General features: G+C 48.0%; 13 non-coding genes across 13 annotated transcripts; all 13 read left to right on the top strand.

The window, feature by feature from the left end:
• Positions 1-197: 197 nt before the first annotated feature.
• Positions 198-279, top strand: TRNAL-UAG (transfer RNA leucine (anticodon UAG)). The gene has a single exon. It is a non-coding gene; the product is annotated as a tRNA-Leu (tRNA).
• A 1,144-nt stretch (positions 280-1,423) lies between these two features.
• Positions 1,424-1,505, top strand: TRNAL-UAG (transfer RNA leucine (anticodon UAG)). Its single transcript has one exon. It is a non-coding gene; the product is annotated as a tRNA-Leu (tRNA).
• Positions 1,506-2,649: 1,144 nt separating this feature from the next.
• Positions 2,650-2,731, top strand: TRNAL-UAG (transfer RNA leucine (anticodon UAG)). Its single transcript has one exon. It is a non-coding gene; the product is annotated as a tRNA-Leu (tRNA).
• Positions 2,732-3,875: 1,144 nt separating this feature from the next.
• Positions 3,876-3,957, top strand: TRNAL-UAG (transfer RNA leucine (anticodon UAG)). Its single transcript has one exon. It is a non-coding gene; the product is annotated as a tRNA-Leu (tRNA).
• Positions 3,958-5,101: 1,144 nt separating this feature from the next.
• On the top strand, positions 5,102-5,183 carry TRNAL-UAG (transfer RNA leucine (anticodon UAG)). Its single transcript has one exon. It is a non-coding gene; the product is annotated as a tRNA-Leu (tRNA).
• Positions 5,184-6,327: 1,144 nt separating this feature from the next.
• On the top strand, positions 6,328-6,409 carry TRNAL-UAG (transfer RNA leucine (anticodon UAG)). The gene has a single exon. It is a non-coding gene; the product is annotated as a tRNA-Leu (tRNA).
• A 1,144-nt stretch (positions 6,410-7,553) lies between these two features.
• TRNAL-UAG (transfer RNA leucine (anticodon UAG)) lies at positions 7,554-7,635 on the top strand. The gene has a single exon. It is a non-coding gene; the product is annotated as a tRNA-Leu (tRNA).
• A 1,144-nt stretch (positions 7,636-8,779) lies between these two features.
• TRNAL-UAG (transfer RNA leucine (anticodon UAG)) lies at positions 8,780-8,861 on the top strand. Its single transcript has one exon. It is a non-coding gene; the product is annotated as a tRNA-Leu (tRNA).
• Positions 8,862-10,005: 1,144 nt separating this feature from the next.
• On the top strand, positions 10,006-10,087 carry TRNAL-UAG (transfer RNA leucine (anticodon UAG)). Its single transcript has one exon. It is a non-coding gene; the product is annotated as a tRNA-Leu (tRNA).
• Positions 10,088-11,231: 1,144 nt separating this feature from the next.
• On the top strand, positions 11,232-11,313 carry TRNAL-UAG (transfer RNA leucine (anticodon UAG)). The gene has a single exon. It is a non-coding gene; the product is annotated as a tRNA-Leu (tRNA).
• Positions 11,314-12,457: 1,144 nt separating this feature from the next.
• TRNAL-UAG (transfer RNA leucine (anticodon UAG)) lies at positions 12,458-12,539 on the top strand. Its single transcript has one exon. It is a non-coding gene; the product is annotated as a tRNA-Leu (tRNA).
• A 1,144-nt stretch (positions 12,540-13,683) lies between these two features.
• Positions 13,684-13,765, top strand: TRNAL-UAG (transfer RNA leucine (anticodon UAG)). Its single transcript has one exon. It is a non-coding gene; the product is annotated as a tRNA-Leu (tRNA).
• Positions 13,766-14,909: 1,144 nt separating this feature from the next.
• On the top strand, positions 14,910-14,991 carry TRNAL-UAG (transfer RNA leucine (anticodon UAG)). The gene has a single exon. It is a non-coding gene; the product is annotated as a tRNA-Leu (tRNA).
• Positions 14,992-15,735: the final 744 nt, after the last annotated feature.

The raw sequence follows: 15,735 nt of genomic DNA on the forward strand, positions 1-15,735 counted from the left end.
TTGAACAGAGCACTCCCGAAAGGTGACATTTCAATTTCAGGCTGACAAGTGTGCTTTATTGTTCAGTTCGGGCTTTGCACAGCCAGTGCTAGAATTCAATCCAAGTTCATGCTTTGCTTTGATTTTGAATTAATGGCCAAACCAGCCAATCCCTAAAAAAATACAGGTCTCAGAGGCTCTCGTTTCAGTACCAGCAGGGTAGCGTGGCCGAGCGGTCTAAGGCGCTGGATTTAGGCTCCAGTCTCTTTGGAGGCGTGGGTTCGAATCCCACCGCTGCCAATAGCTGTTTCTTTTTTATCTTCATGCCACGTGTACAGACAGGACAATTGGGAGCCAGGGAATGGCATGTGTTTATGAATTCTTGCTTTTCTGAACACCCAGACTGAAAGCACACATCTGACTCGTGTGCGTTTTCACCAAAAAAGGGTAAAGCATAAATCACTGTTCACTGAAAACGGACATGCGTTCACGATCCTGTCAATAAACACGTGCTTGGCAGGGCCACAAATCTGCCGACACGATGCCCTAATGAATGCACATCTCTTTGCCTTGGTAGTTGCTCCTTTTTGCAGCGCCTTTTCCTGCTGCATCACAAAAACTCAGTTCAAGACACTTGGCTCCATCCAGTGGAGCTCCTATGCCCAGCTTAGAAACCCCCAGGCACGAGATTGCAAGGTCCCTGGTAATTCTCCCACTCCTGGACACGTCGGAACCAAGTTTCGTATGCACTAGCAGCGAGAACAAAATCCCACATGTGAGGACAATAGGCGTCTTTCATTTAGGGCTAGTGTTAGGCTAAGAGTTTGCAGTAGCTCCTTGGGTCGAGTTAGGGGTCGAATGAGACAAAGCTAAGATTTGCGTTACGGCTGGGGTTGGTCCAGTAAGGATCCCACACACCATGGACCATCGGCGGAGGCCCCGGGTAGGCTTACACTGCGGGCTAATGGTGGACTTCTTTAAAAACGTGAGCACTAAATGGGGCGGGATGTTGACTGAAAGAATGCAGCTAGCTACAGAAATATGCAGAAATAAAGAAAAACACATCTCATTGCATGCCTTTAAAGAGCTTACTCTCCCTACCGGCAATGTTCCTGAACCTTCGCTTCCCAAACATTTTTAGAACCAAAAAAAACCTAGAAAAGATCTGACCTCCCTCACCGGGAATTGAACTCAAGACTGCTGGATGGAGGGGTGCTGACATTGACCACTAGGCTACCAGACTGCTGTTGAACAGAGCACTCCCGAAAGGTGACATTTCAATTTCAGGCTGACAAGTGTGCTTTATTGTTCAGTTCGGGCTTTGCACAGCCAGTGCTAGAATTCAATCCAAGTTCATGCTTTGCTTTGATTTTGAATTAATGGCCAAACCAGCCAATCCCTAAAAAAATACAGGTCTCAGAGGCTCTCGTTTCAGTACCAGCAGGGTAGCGTGGCCGAGCGGTCTAAGGCGCTGGATTTAGGCTCCAGTCTCTTTGGAGGCGTGGGTTCGAATCCCACCGCTGCCAATAGCTGTTTCTTTTTTATCTTCATGCCACGTGTACAGACAGGACAATTGGGAGCCAGGGAATGGCATGTGTTTATGAATTCTTGCTTTTCTGAACACCCAGACTGAAAGCACACATCTGACTCGTGTGCGTTTTCACCAAAAAAGGGTAAAGCATAAATCACTGTTCACTGAAAACGGACATGCGTTCACGATCCTGTCAATAAACACGTGCTTGGCAGGGCCACAAATCTGCCGACACGATGCCCTAATGAATGCACATCTCTTTGCCTTGGTAGTTGCTCCTTTTTGCAGCGCCTTTTCCTGCTGCATCACAAAAACTCAGTTCAAGACACTTGGCTCCATCCAGTGGAGCTCCTATGCCCAGCTTAGAAACCCCCAGGCACGAGATTGCAAGGTCCCTGGTAATTCTCCCACTCCTGGACACGTCGGAACCAAGTTTCGTATGCACTAGCAGCGAGAACAAAATCCCACATGTGAGGACAATAGGCGTCTTTCATTTAGGGCTAGTGTTAGGCTAAGAGTTTGCAGTAGCTCCTTGGGTCGAGTTAGGGGTCGAATGAGACAAAGCTAAGATTTGCGTTACGGCTGGGGTTGGTCCAGTAAGGATCCCACACACCATGGACCATCGGCGGAGGCCCCGGGTAGGCTTACACTGCGGGCTAATGGTGGACTTCTTTAAAAACGTGAGCACTAAATGGGGCGGGATGTTGACTGAAAGAATGCAGCTAGCTACAGAAATATGCAGAAATAAAGAAAAACACATCTCATTGCATGCCTTTAAAGAGCTTACTCTCCCTACCGGCAATGTTCCTGAACCTTCGCTTCCCAAACATTTTTAGAACCAAAAAAAACCTAGAAAAGATCTGACCTCCCTCACCGGGAATTGAACTCAAGACTGCCGGATGGAGGGGTGCTGACATTGACCACTAGGCTACCAGACTGCTGTTGAACAGAGCACTCCCGAAAGGTGACATTTCAATTTCAGGCTGACAAGTGTGCTTTATTGTTCAGTTCGGGCTTTGCACAGCCAGTGCTAGAATTCAATCCAAGTTCATGCTTTGCTTTGATTTTGAATTAATGGCCAAACCAGCCAATCCCTAAAAAAATACAGGTCTCAGAGGCTCTCGTTTCAGTACCAGCAGGGTAGCGTGGCCGAGCGGTCTAAGGCGCTGGATTTAGGCTCCAGTCTCTTTGGAGGCGTGGGTTCGAATCCCACCGCTGCCAATAGCTGTTTCTTTTTTATCTTCATGCCACGTGTACAGACAGGACAATTGGGAGCCAGGGAATGGCATGTGTTTATGAATTCTTGCTTTTCTGAACACCCAGACTGAAAGCACACATCTGACTCGTGTGCGTTTTCACCAAAAAAGGGTAAAGCATAAATCACTGTTCACTGAAAACGGACATGCGTTCACGATCCTGTCAATAAACACGTGCTTGGCAGGGCCACAAATCTGCCGACACGATGCCCTAATGAATGCACATCTCTTTGCCTTGGTAGTTGCTCCTTTTTGCAGCGCCTTTTCCTGCTGCATCACAAAAACTCAGTTCAAGACACTTGGCTCCATCCAGTGGAGCTCCTATGCCCAGCTTAGAAACCCCCAGGCACGAGATTGCAAGGTCCCTGGTAATTCTCCCACTCCTGGACACGTCGGAACCAAGTTTCGTATGCACTAGCAGCGAGAACAAAATCCCACATGTGAGGACAATAGGCGTCTTTCATTTAGGGCTAGTGTTAGGCTAAGAGTTTGCAGTAGCTCCTTGGGTCGAGTTAGGGGTCGAATGAGACAAAGCTAAGATTTGCGTTACGGCTGGGGTTGGTCCAGTAAGGATCCCACACACCATGGACCATCGGCGGAGGCCCCGGGTAGGCTTACACTGCGGGCTAATGGTGGACTTCTTTAAAAACGTGAGCACTAAATGGGGCGGGATGTTGACTGAAAGAATGCAGCTAGCTACAGAAATATGCAGAAATAAAGAAAAACACATCTCATTGCATGCCTTTAAAGAGCTTACTCTCCCTACCGGCAATGTTCCTGAACCTTCGCTTCCCAAACATTTTTAGAACCAAAAAAAACCTAGAAAAGATCTGACCTCCCTCACCGGGAATTGAACTCAGGACTGCTGGATGGAGGGGTGCTGACATTGACCACTAGGCTACCAGACTGCTGTCAAACAGAGCACTCCCGAAAGGTGACATTTCAATTTCAGGCTGACAAGTGTGCTTTATTGTTCAGTTCGGGCTTTGCACAGCCAGTGCTAGAATTCAATCCAAGTTCATGCTTTGCTTTGATTTTGAATTAATGGCCAAACCAGCCAATCCCTAAAAAAATACAGGTCTCAGAGGCTCTCGTTTCAGTACCAGCAGGGTAGCGTGGCCGAGCGGTCTAAGGCGCTGGATTTAGGCTCCAGTCTCTTTGGAGGCGTGGGTTCGAATCCCACCGCTGCCAATAGCTGTTTCTTTTTTATCTTCATGCCACGTGTACAGACAGGACAATTGGGAGCCAGGGAATGGCATGTGTTTATGAATTCTTGCTTTTCTGAACACCCAGACTGAAAGCACACATCTGACTCGTGTGCGTTTTCACCAAAAAAGGGTAAAGCATAAATCACTGTTCACTGAAAACGGACATGCGTTCACGATCCTGTCAATAAACACGTTCAGGGCAGGGCCACAAATCTGCCGACACGATGCCCTAATGAATGCACATCTCTTTGCCTTGGTAGTTGCTCCTTTTTGCGGAGCCTTTTCCTGCTGCATCACAAAAACTCAGTTCAAGACACTTGGCTCCATCCAGTGGAGCTCCTATGCCCAGCTTAGAAACCCCCAGGCACGAGATTGCAAGGTCCCTGGTAATTCTCCCACTCCTGGACACGTCGGAACCAAGTTTCGTATGCACTAGCAGCGAGAACAAAATCCCACATGTGAGGACAATAGGCGTCTTTCATTTAGGGCTAGTGTTAGGCTAAGAGTTTGCAGTAGCTCCTTGGGTCGAGTTAGGGGTCGAATGAGACAAAGCTAAGATTTGCGTTACGGCTGGGGTTGGTCCAGTAAGGATCCCACACACCATGGACCATCGGCGGAGGCCCCGGGTAGGCTTACACTGCGGGCTAATGGTGGACTTCTTTAAAAACGTGAGCACTAAATGGGGCGGGATGTTGACTGAAAGAATGCAGCTAGCTACAGAAATATGCAGAAATAAAGAAAAACACATCTCATTGCATGCCTTTAAAGAGCTTACTCTCCCTACCGGCAATGTTCCTGAACCTTCGCTTCCCAAACATTTTTAGAACCAAAAAAAACCTAGAAAAGATCTGACCTCCCTCACCGGGAATTGAACTCAAGACTGCTGGATGGAGGGGTGCTGACATTGACCACTAGGCTACCAGACTGCTGTTGAACAGAGCACTCCCGAAAGGTGACATTTCAATTTCAGGCTGACAAGTGTGCTTTATTGTTCAGTTCGGGCTTTGCAGAGCCAGTGCTAGAATTCAATCCAAGTTCATGCTTTGCTTTGATTTTGAATTAATGGCCAAACCAGCCAATCCCTAAAAAAATACAGGTCTCAGAGGCTCTCGTTTCAGTACCAGCAGGGTAGCGTGGCCGAGCGGTCTAAGGTGCTGGATTTAGGCTCCAGTCTCTTTGGAGGCGTGGGTTCGAATCCCACCGCTGCCAATAGCTGTTTCTTTTTTATCTTCATGCCACGTGTACAGACAGGACAATTGGGAGCCAGGGAATGGCATGTGTTTATGAATTCTTGCTTTTCTGAACACCCAGACTGAAAGCACACATCTGACTCGTGTGCGTTTTCACCAAAAAAGGGTAAAGCATAAATCACTGTTCACTGAAAACGGACATGCGTTCACGATCCTGTCAATAAACACGTGCTTGGCAGGGCCACAAATCTGCCGACACGATGCCCTAATGAATGCACATCTCTTTGCCTTGGTAGTTGCTCCTTTTTGCAGCGCCTTTTCCTGCTGCATCACAAAAACTCAGTTCAAGACACTTGGCTCCATCCAGTGGAGCTCCTATGCCCAGCTTAGAAACCCCCAGGCACGAGATTGCAAGGTCCCTGGTAATTCTCCCACTCCTGGACACGTCGGAACCAAGTTTCGTATGCACTAGCAGCGAGAACAAAATCCCACATGTGAGGACAATAGGCGTCTTTCATTTAGGGCTAGTGTTAGGCTAAGAGTTTGCAGTAGCTCCTTGGGTCGAGTTAGGGGTCGAATGAGACAAAGCTAAGATTTGCGTTACGGCTGGGGTTGGTCCAGTAAGGATCCCACACACCATGGACCATCGGCGGAGGCCCCGGGTAGGCTTACACTGCGGGCTAATGGTGGACTTCTTTAAAAACGTGAGCACTAAATGGGGCGGGATGTTGACTGAAAGAATGCAGCTAGCTACAGAAATATGCAGAAATAAAGAAAAACACATCTCATTGCATGCCTTTAAAGAGCTTACTCTCCCTACCGGCAATGTTCCTGAACCTTCGCTTCCCAAACATTTTTAGAACCAAAAAAAACCTAGAAAAGATCTGACCTCCCTCACCGGGAATTGAACTCAAGACTGCTGGATGGAGGGGTGCTGACATTGACCACTAGGCTACCAGACTGCTGTTGAACAGAGCACTCCCGAAAGGTGACATTTCAATTTCAGGCTGACAAGTGTGCTTTATTGTTCAGTTCGGGCTTTGCACAGCCAGTGCTAGAATTCAATCCAAGTTCATGCTTTGCTTTGATTTTGAATTAATGGCCAAACCAGCCAATCCCTAAAAAAATACAGGTCTCAGAGGCTCTCGTTTCAGTACCAGCAGGGTAGCGTGGCCGAGCGGTCTAAGGCGCTGGATTTAGGCTCCAGTCTCTTTGGAGGCGTGGGTTCGAATCCCACCGCTGCCAATAGCTGTTTCTTTTTTATCTTCATGCCACGTGTACAGACAGGACAATTGGGAGCCAGGGAATGGCATGTGTTTATGAATTCTTGCTTTTCTGAACACCCAGACTGAAAGCACACATCTGACTCGTGTGCGTTTTCACCAAAAAAGGGTAAAGCATAAATCACTGTTCACTGAAAACGGACATGCGTTCACGATCCTGTCAATAAACACGTGCTTGGCAGGGCCACAAATCTGCCGACACGATGCCCTAATGAATGCACATCTCTTTGCCTTGGTAGTTGCTCCTTTTTGCAGCGCCTTTTCCTGCTGCATCACAAAAACTCAGTTCAAGACACTTGGCTCCATCCAGTGGAGCTCCTATGCCCAGCTTAGAAACCCCCAGGCACGAGATTGCAAGGTCCCTGGTAATTCTCCCACTCCTGGACACGTCGGAACCAAGTTTCGTATGCACTAGCAGCGAGAACAAAATCCCACATGTGAGGACAATAGGCGTCTTTCATTTAGGGCTAGTGTTAGGCTAAGAGTTTGCAGTAGCTCCTTGGGTCGAGTTAGGGGTCGAATGAGACAAAGCTAAGATTTGCGTTACGGCTGGGGTTGGTCCAGTAAGGATCCCACACACCATGGACCATCGGCGGAGGCCCCGGGTAGGCTTACACTGCGGGCTAATGGTGGACTTCTTTAAAAACGTGAGCACTAAATGGGGCGGGATGTTGACTGAAAGAATGCAGCTAGCTACAGAAATATGCAGAAATAAAGAAAAACACATCTCATTGCATGCCTTTAAAGAGCTTACTCTCCCTACCGGCAATGTTCCTGAACCTTCGCTTCCCAAACATTTTTAGAACCAAAAAAAACCTAGAAAAGATCTGACCTCCCTCACCGGGAATTGAACTCAAGACTGCTGGATGGAGGGGTGCTGACATTGACCACTAGGCTACCAGACTGCTGTTGAACAGAGCACTCCCGAAAGGTGACATTTCAATTTCAGGCTGACAAGTGTGCTTTATTGTTCAGTTCGGGCTTTGCACAGCCAGTGCTAGAATTCAATCCAAGTTCATGCTTTGCTTTGATTTTGAATTAATGGCCAAACCAGCCAATCCCTAAAAAAATACAGGTCTCAGAGGCTCTCGTTTCAGTACCAGCAGGGTAGCGTGGCCGAGCGGTCTAAGGCGCTGGATTTAGGCTCCAGTCTCTTTGGAGGCGTGGGTTCGAATCCCACCGCTGCCAATAGCTGTTTCTTTTTTATCTTCATGCCACGTGTACAGACAGGACAATTGGGAGCCAGGGAATGGCATGTGTTTATGAATTCTTGCTTTTCTGAACACCCAGACTGAAAGCACACATCTGACTCGTGTGCGTTTTCACCAAAAAAGGGTAAAGCATAAATCACTGTTCACTGAAAACGGACATGCGTTCACGATCCTGTCAATAAACACGTGCTTGGCAGGGCCACAAATCTGCCGACACGATGCCCTAATGAATGCACATCTCTTTGCCTTGGTAGTTGCTCCTTTTTGCAGCGCCTTTTCCTGCTGCATCACAAAAACTCAGTTCAAGACACTTGGCTCCATCCAGTGGAGCTCCTATGCCCAGCTTAGAAACCCCCAGGCACGAGATTGCAAGGTCCCTGGTAATTCTCCCACTCCTGGACACGTCGGAACCAAGTTTCGTATGCACTAGCAGCGAGAACAAAATCCCACATGTGAGGACAATAGGCGTCTTTCATTTAGGGCTAGTGTTAGGCTAAGAGTTTGCAGTAGCTCCTTGGGTCGAGTTAGGGGTCGAATGAGACAAAGCTAAGATTTGCGTTACGGCTGGGGTTGGTCCAGTAAGGATCCCACACACCATGGACCATCGGCGGAGGCCCCGGGTAGGCTTACACTGCGGGCTAATGGTGGACTTCTTTAAAAACGTGAGCACTAAATGGGGCGGGATGTTGACTGAAAGAATGCAGCTAGCTACAGAAATATGCAGAAATAAAGAAAAACACATCTCATTGCATGCCTTTAAAGAGCTTACTCTCCCTACCGGCAATGTTCCTGAACCTTCGCTTCCCAAACATTTTTAGAACCAAAAAAAACCTAGAAAAGATCTGACCTCCCTCACCGGGAATTGAACTCAAGACTGCTGGATGGAGGGGTGCTGACATTGACCACTAGGCTACCAGACTGCTGTTGAACAGAGCACTCCCGAAAGGTGACATTTCAATTTCAGGCTGACAAGTGTGCTTTATTGTTCAGTTCGGGCTTTGCACAGCCAGTGCTAGAATTCAATCCAAGTTCATGCTTTGCTTTGATTTTGAATTAATGGCCAAACCAGCCAATCCCTAAAAAAATACAGGTCTCAGAGGCTCTCGTTTCAGTACCAGCAGGGTAGCGTGGCCGAGCGGTCTAAGGCGCTGGATTTAGGCTCCAGTCTCTTTGGAGGCGTGGGTTCGAATCCCACCGCTGCCAATAGCTGTTTCTTTTTTATCTTCATGCCACGTGTACAGACAGGACAATTGGGAGCCAGGGAATGGCATGTGTTTATGAATTCTTGCTTTTCTGAACACCCAGACTGAAAGCACACATCTGACTCGTGTGCGTTTTCACCAAAAAAGGGTAAAGCATAAATCACTGTTCACTGAAAACGGACATGCGTTCACGATCCTGTCAATAAACACGTGCTTGGCAGGGCCACAAATCTGCCGACACGATGCCCTAATGAATGCACATCTCTTTGCCTTGGTAGTTGCTCCTTTTTGCAGCGCCTTTTCCTGCTGCATCACAAAAACTCAGTTCAAGACACTTGGCTCCATCCAGTGGAGCTCCTATGCCCAGCTTAGAAACCCCCAGGCACGAGATTGCAAGGTCCCTGGTAATTCTCCCACTCCTGGACACGTCGGAACCAAGTTTCGTATGCACTAGCAGCGAGAACAAAATCCCACATGTGAGGACAATAGGCGTCTTTCATTTAGGGCTAGTGTTAGGCTAAGAGTTTGCAGTAGCTCCTTGGGTCGAGTTAGGGGTCGAATGAGACAAAGCTAAGATTTGCGTTACGGCTGGGGTTGGTCCAGTAAGGATCCCACACACCATGGACCATCGGCGGAGGCCCCGGGTAGGCTTACACTGCGGGCTAATGGTGGACTTCTTTAAAAACGTGAGCACTAAATGGGGCGGGATGTTGACTGAAAGAATGCAGCTAGCTACAGAAATATGCAGAAATAAAGAAAAACACATCTCATTGCATGCCTTTAAAGAGCTTACTCTCCCTACCGGCAATGTTCCTGAACCTTCGCTTCCCAAACATTTTTAGAACCAAAAAAAACCTAGAAAAGATCTGACCTCCCTCACCGGGAATTGAACTCAAGACTGCTGGATGGAGGGGTGCTGACATTGACCACTAGGCTACCAGACTGCTGTTGAACAGAGCACTCCCGAAAGGTGACATTTCAATTTCAGGCTGACAAGTGTGCTTTATTGTTCAGTTCGGGCTTTGCACAGCCAGTGCTAGAATTCAATCCAAGTTCATGCTTTGCTTTGATTTTGAATTAATGGCCAAACCAGCCAATCCCTAAAAAAATACAGGTCTCAGAGGCTCTCGTTTCAGTACCAGCAGGGTAGCGTGGCCGAGCGGTCTAAGGCGCTGGATTTAGGCTCCAGTCTCTTTGGAGGCGTGGGTTCGAATCCCACCGCTGCCAATAGCTGTTTCTTTTTTATCTTCATGCCACGTGTACAGACAGGACAATTGGGAGCCAGGGAATGGCATGTGTTTATGAATTCTTGCTTTTCTGAACACCCAGACTGAAAGCACACATCTGACTCGTGTGCGTTTTCACCAAAAAAGGGTAAAGCATAAATCACTGTTCACTGAAAACGGACATGCGTTCACGATCCTGTCAATAAACACGTGCTTGGCAGGGCCACAAATCTGCCGACACGATGCCCTAATGAATGCACATCTCTTTGCCTTGGTAGTTGCTCCTTTTTGCAGCGCCTTTTCCTGCTGCATCACAAAAACTCAGTTCAAGACACTTGGCTCCATCCAGTGGAGCTCCTATGCCCAGCTTAGAAACCCCCAGGCACGAGATTGCAAGGTCCCTGGTAATTCTCCCACTCCTGGACACGTCGGAACCAAGTTTCGTATGCACTAGCAGCGAGAACAAAATCCCACATGTGAGGACAATAGGCGTCTTTCATTTAGGGCTAGTGTTAGGCTAAGAGTTTGCAGTAGCTCCTTGGGTCGAGTTAGGGGTCGAATGAGACAAAGCTAAGATTTGCGTTACGGCTGGGGTTGGTCCAGTAAGGATCCCACACACCATGGACCATCGGCGGAGGCCCCGGGTAGGCTTACACTGCGGGCTAATGGTGGACTTCTTTAAAAACGTGAGCACTAAATGGGGCGGGATGTTGACTGAAAGAATGCAGCTAGCTACAGAAATATGCAGAAATAAAGAAAAACACATCTCATTGCATGCCTTTAAAGAGCTTACTCTCCCTACCGGCAATGTTCCTGAACCTTCGCTTCCCAAACATTTTTAGAACCAAAAAAAACCTAGAAAAGATCTGACCTCCCTCACCGGGAATTGAACTCAAGACTGCTGGATGGAGGGGTGCTGACATTGACCACTAGGCTACCAGACTGCTGTTGAACAGAGCACTCCCGAAAGGTGACATTTCAATTTCAGGCTGACAAGTGTGCTTTATTGTTCAGTTCGGGCTTTGCACAGCCAGTGCTAGAATTCAATCCAAGTTCATGCTTTGCTTTGATTTTGAATTAATGGCCAAACCAGCCAATCCCTAAAAAAATACAGGTCTCAGAGGCTCTCGTTTCAGTACCAGCAGGGTAGCGTGGCCGAGCGGTCTAAGGCGCTGGATTTAGGCTCCAGTCTCTTTGGAGGCGTGGGTTCGAATCCCACCGCTGCCAATAGCTGTTTCTTTTTTATCTTCATGCCACGTGTACAGACAGGACAATTGGGAGCCAGGGAATGGCATGTGTTTATGAATTCTTGCTTTTCTGAACACCCAGACTGAAAGCACACATCTGACTCGTGTGCGTTTTCACCAAAAAAGGGTAAAGCATAAATCACTGTTCACTGAAAACGGACATGCGTTCACGATCCTGTCAATAAACACGTGCTTGGCAGGGCCACAAATCTGCCGACACGATGCCCTAATGAATGCACATCTCTTTGCCTTGGTAGTTGCTCCTTTTTGCAGCGCCTTTTCCTGCTGCATCACAAAAACTCAGTTCAAGACACTTGGCTCCATCCAGTGGAGCTCCTATGCCCAGCTTAGAAACCCCCAGGCACGAGATTGCAAGGTCCCTGGTAATTCTCCCACTCCTGGACACGTCGGAACCAAGTTTCGTATGCACTAGCAGCGAGAACAAAATCCCACATGTGAGGACAATAGGCGTCTTTCATTTAGGGCTAGTGTTAGGCTAAGAGTTTGCAGTAGCTCCTTGGGTCGAGTTAGGGGTCGAATGAGACAAAGCTAAGATTTGCGTTACGGCTGGGGTTGGTCCAGTAAGGATCCCACACACCATGGACCATCGGCGGAGGCCCCGGGTAGGCTTACACTGCGGGCTAATGGTGGACTTCTTTAAAAACGTGAGCACTAAATGGGGCGGGATGTTGACTGAAAGAATGCAGCTAGCTACAGAAATATGCAGAAATAAAGAAAAACACATCTCATTGCATGCCTTTAAAGAGCTTACTCTCCCTACCGGCAATGTTCCTGAACCTTCGCTTCCCAAACATTTTTAGAACCAAAAAAAACCTAGAAAAGATCTGACCTCCCTCACCGGGAATTGAACTCAAGACTGCTGGATGGAGGGGTGCTGACATTGACCACTAGGCTACCAGACTGCTGTTGAACAGAGCACTCCCGAAAGGTGACATTTCAATTTCAGGCTGACAAGTGTGCTTTATTGTTCAGTTCGGGCTTTGCACAGCCAGTGCTAGAATTCAATCCAAGTTCATGCTTTGCTTTGATTTTGAATTAATGGCCAAACCAGCCAATCCCTAAAAAAATACAGGTCTCAGAGGCTCTCGTTTCAGTACCAGCAGGGTAGCGTGGCCGAGCGGTCTAAGGCGCTGGATTTAGGCTCCAGTCTCTTTGGAGGCGTGGGTTCGAATCCCACCGCTGCCAATAGCTGTTTCTTTTTTATCTTCATGCCACGTGTACAGACAGGACAATTGGGAGCCAGGGAATGGCATGTGTTTATGAATTCTTGCTTTTCTGAACACCCAGACTGAAAGCACACATCTGACTCGTGTGCGTTTTCACCAAAAAAGGGTAAAGCATAAATCACTGTTCACTGAAAACGGACATGCGTTCACGATCCTGTCAATAAACACGTGCTTGGCAGGGCCACAAATCTGCCGACACGATGCCCTAATGAATGCACATCTCTTTGCCTTGGTAGTTGCTCCTTTTTGCAGCGCCTTTTCCTGCTGCATCACAAAAACTCAGTTCAAGACACTTGGCTCCATCCAGTGGAGCTCCTATGCCCAGCTTAGAAACCCCCAGGCACGAGATTGCAAGGTCCCTGGTAATTCTCCCACTCCTGGACACGTCGGAACCAAGTTTCGTATGCACTAGCAGCGAGAACAAAATCCCACATGTGAGGACAATAGGCGTCTTTCATTTAGGGCTAGTGTTAGGCTAAGAGTTTGCAGTAGCTCCTTGGGTCGAGTTAGGGGTCGAATGAGACAAAGCTAAGATTTGCGTTACGGCTGGGGTTGGTCCAGTAAGGATCCCACACACCATGGACCATCGGCGGAGGCCCCGGGTAGGCTTACACTGCGGGCTAATGGTGGACTTCTTTAAAAACGTGAGCACTAAATGGGGCGGGATGTTGACTGAAAGAATGCAGCTAGCTACAGAAATATGCAGAAATAAAGAAAAACACATCTCATTGCATGCCTTTAAAGAGCTTACTCTCCCTACCGGCAATGTTCCTGAACCTTCGCTTCCCAAACATTTTTAGAACCAAAAAAAACCTAGAAAAGATCTGACCTCCCTCACCGGGAATTGAACTCAAGACTGCTGGATGGAGGGGTGCTGACATTGACCACTAGGCTACCAGACTGCTGTCGAACAGAGCACTCCCGAAAGGTGACATTTCAATTTCAGGCTGACAAGTGTGCTTTATTGTTCAGTTCGGGCTTTGCACAGCCAGTGCTAGAATTCAATCCAAGTTCATGCTTTGCTTTGATTTTGAATTAATGGCCAAACCAGCCAATCCCTAAAAAAATACAGGTCTCAGAGGCTCTCGTTTCAGTACCAGCAGGGTAGCGTGGCCGAGCGGTCTAAGGCGCTGGATTTAGGCTCCAGTCTCTTTGGAGGCGTGGGTTCGAATCCCACCGCTGCCAATAGCTGTTTCTTTTTTATCTTCATGCCACGTGTACAGACAGGACAATTGGGAGCCAGGGAATGGCATGTGTTTATGAATTCTTGCTTTTCTGAACACCCAGACTGAAAGCACACATCTGACTCGTGTGCGTTTTCACCAAAAAAGGGTAAAGCATAAATCACTGTTCACTGAAAACGGACATGCGTTCACGATCCTGTCAATAAACACGTGCTTGGCAGGGCCACAAATCTGCCGACACGATGCCCTAATGAATGCACATCTCTTTGCCTTGGTAGTTGCTCCTTTTTGCAGAGCCTTTTCCTGCTGCATCACAAAAACTCAGTTCAAGACACTTGGCTCCATCCAGTGGAGCTCCTATGCCCAGCTTAGAAACCCCCAGGCACGAGATTGCAAGGTCCCTGGTAATTCTCCCACTCCTGGACACGTCGGAACCAAGTTTCGTATGCACTAGCAGCGAGAACAAAATCCCACATGTGAGGACAATAGGCGTCTTTCATTTAGGGCTAGTGTTAGGCTAAGAGTTTGCAGTAGCTCCTTGGGTCGAGTTAGGGGTCGAATGAGACAAAGCTAAGATTTGCGTTACGGCTGGGGTTGGTCCAGTAAGGATCCCACACACCATGGACCATCGGCGGAGGCCCCGGGTAGGCTTACACTGCGGGCTAATGGTGGACTTCTTTAAAAACGTGAGCACTAAATGGGGCGGGATGTTGACTGAAAGAATGCAGCTAGCTACAGAAATATGCAGAAATAAAGAAAAACACATCTCATTGCATGCCTTTAAAGAGCTTACTCTCCCTACCGGCAATGTTCCTGAACCTTCGCTTCCCAAACATTTTTAGAACCAAAAAAAACCTAGAAAAGATCTGACCTCCCTCACCGGGAATTGAACTCAGGACTGCTGGATGGAGGGGTGCTGACATTGACCACTAGGCTACCAGACTGCTGTCGAACAGAGCACTCCCGAAAGGTGACATTTCAATTTCAGGCTGACAAGTGTGCTTTATTGTTCAGTTCGGGCTTTGCACAGCCAGTGCTAGAATTCAATCCAAGTTCATGCTTTGCTTTGATTTTGAATTAATGGCCAAACCAGCCAATCCCTAAAAAAATACAGGTCTCAGAGGCTCTCGTTTCAGTACCAGCAGGGTAGCGTGGCCGAGCGGTCTAAGGCGCTGGATTTAGGCTCCAGTCTCTTTGGAGGCGTGGGTTCGAATCCCACCGCTGCCAATAGCTGTTTCTTTTTTATCTTCATGCCACGTGTACAGACAGGACAATTGGGAGCCAGGGAATGGCATGTGTTTATGAATTCTTGCTTTTCTGAACACCCAGACTGAAAGCACACATCTGACTCGTGTGCGTTTTCACCAAAAAAGGGTAAAGCATAAATCACTGTTCACTGAAAACGGACATGCGTTCACGATCCTGTCAATAAACACGTGCTTGGCAGGGCCACAAATCTGCCGACACGATGCCCTAATGAATGCACATCTCTTTGCCTTGGTAGTTGCTCCTTTTTGCAGCGCCTTTTCCTGCTGCATCACAAAAACTCAGTTCAAGACACTTGGCTCCATCCAGTGGAGCTCCTATGCCCAGCTTAGAAACCCCCAGGCACGAGATTGCAAGGTCCCTGGTAATTCTCCCACTCCTGGACACGTCGGAACCAAGTTTCGTATGCACTAGCAGCGAGAACAAAATCCCACATGTGAGGACAATAGGCGTCTTTCATTTAGGGCTAGTGTTAGGCTAAGAGTTTGCAGTAGCTCCTTGGGTCGAGTTAGGGGTCGAATGAGACAAAGCTAAGATTTGCGTTACGGCTGGGGTTGGTCCAGTAAGGATCCCACACACCATGGACCATCGGCGGAGGCCCCGGGTAGGCTTACACTGCGGGCTAATGGTGGACTTCTTTAAAAACGTGAGCACTAAATGGGGCGGGATGTTGACTGAAAGAATGCAGCTAGCTACAGAAATATG

Source organism: Ambystoma mexicanum, chromosome 1p (genome assembly GCF_040938575.1).
Source record: "Ambystoma mexicanum isolate Mex_15411 chromosome 1p, UKY_AmexF1_1, whole genome shotgun sequence".
Classification (NCBI taxonomy): domain Eukaryota; kingdom Metazoa; phylum Chordata; class Amphibia; order Caudata; family Ambystomatidae; genus Ambystoma; species Ambystoma mexicanum.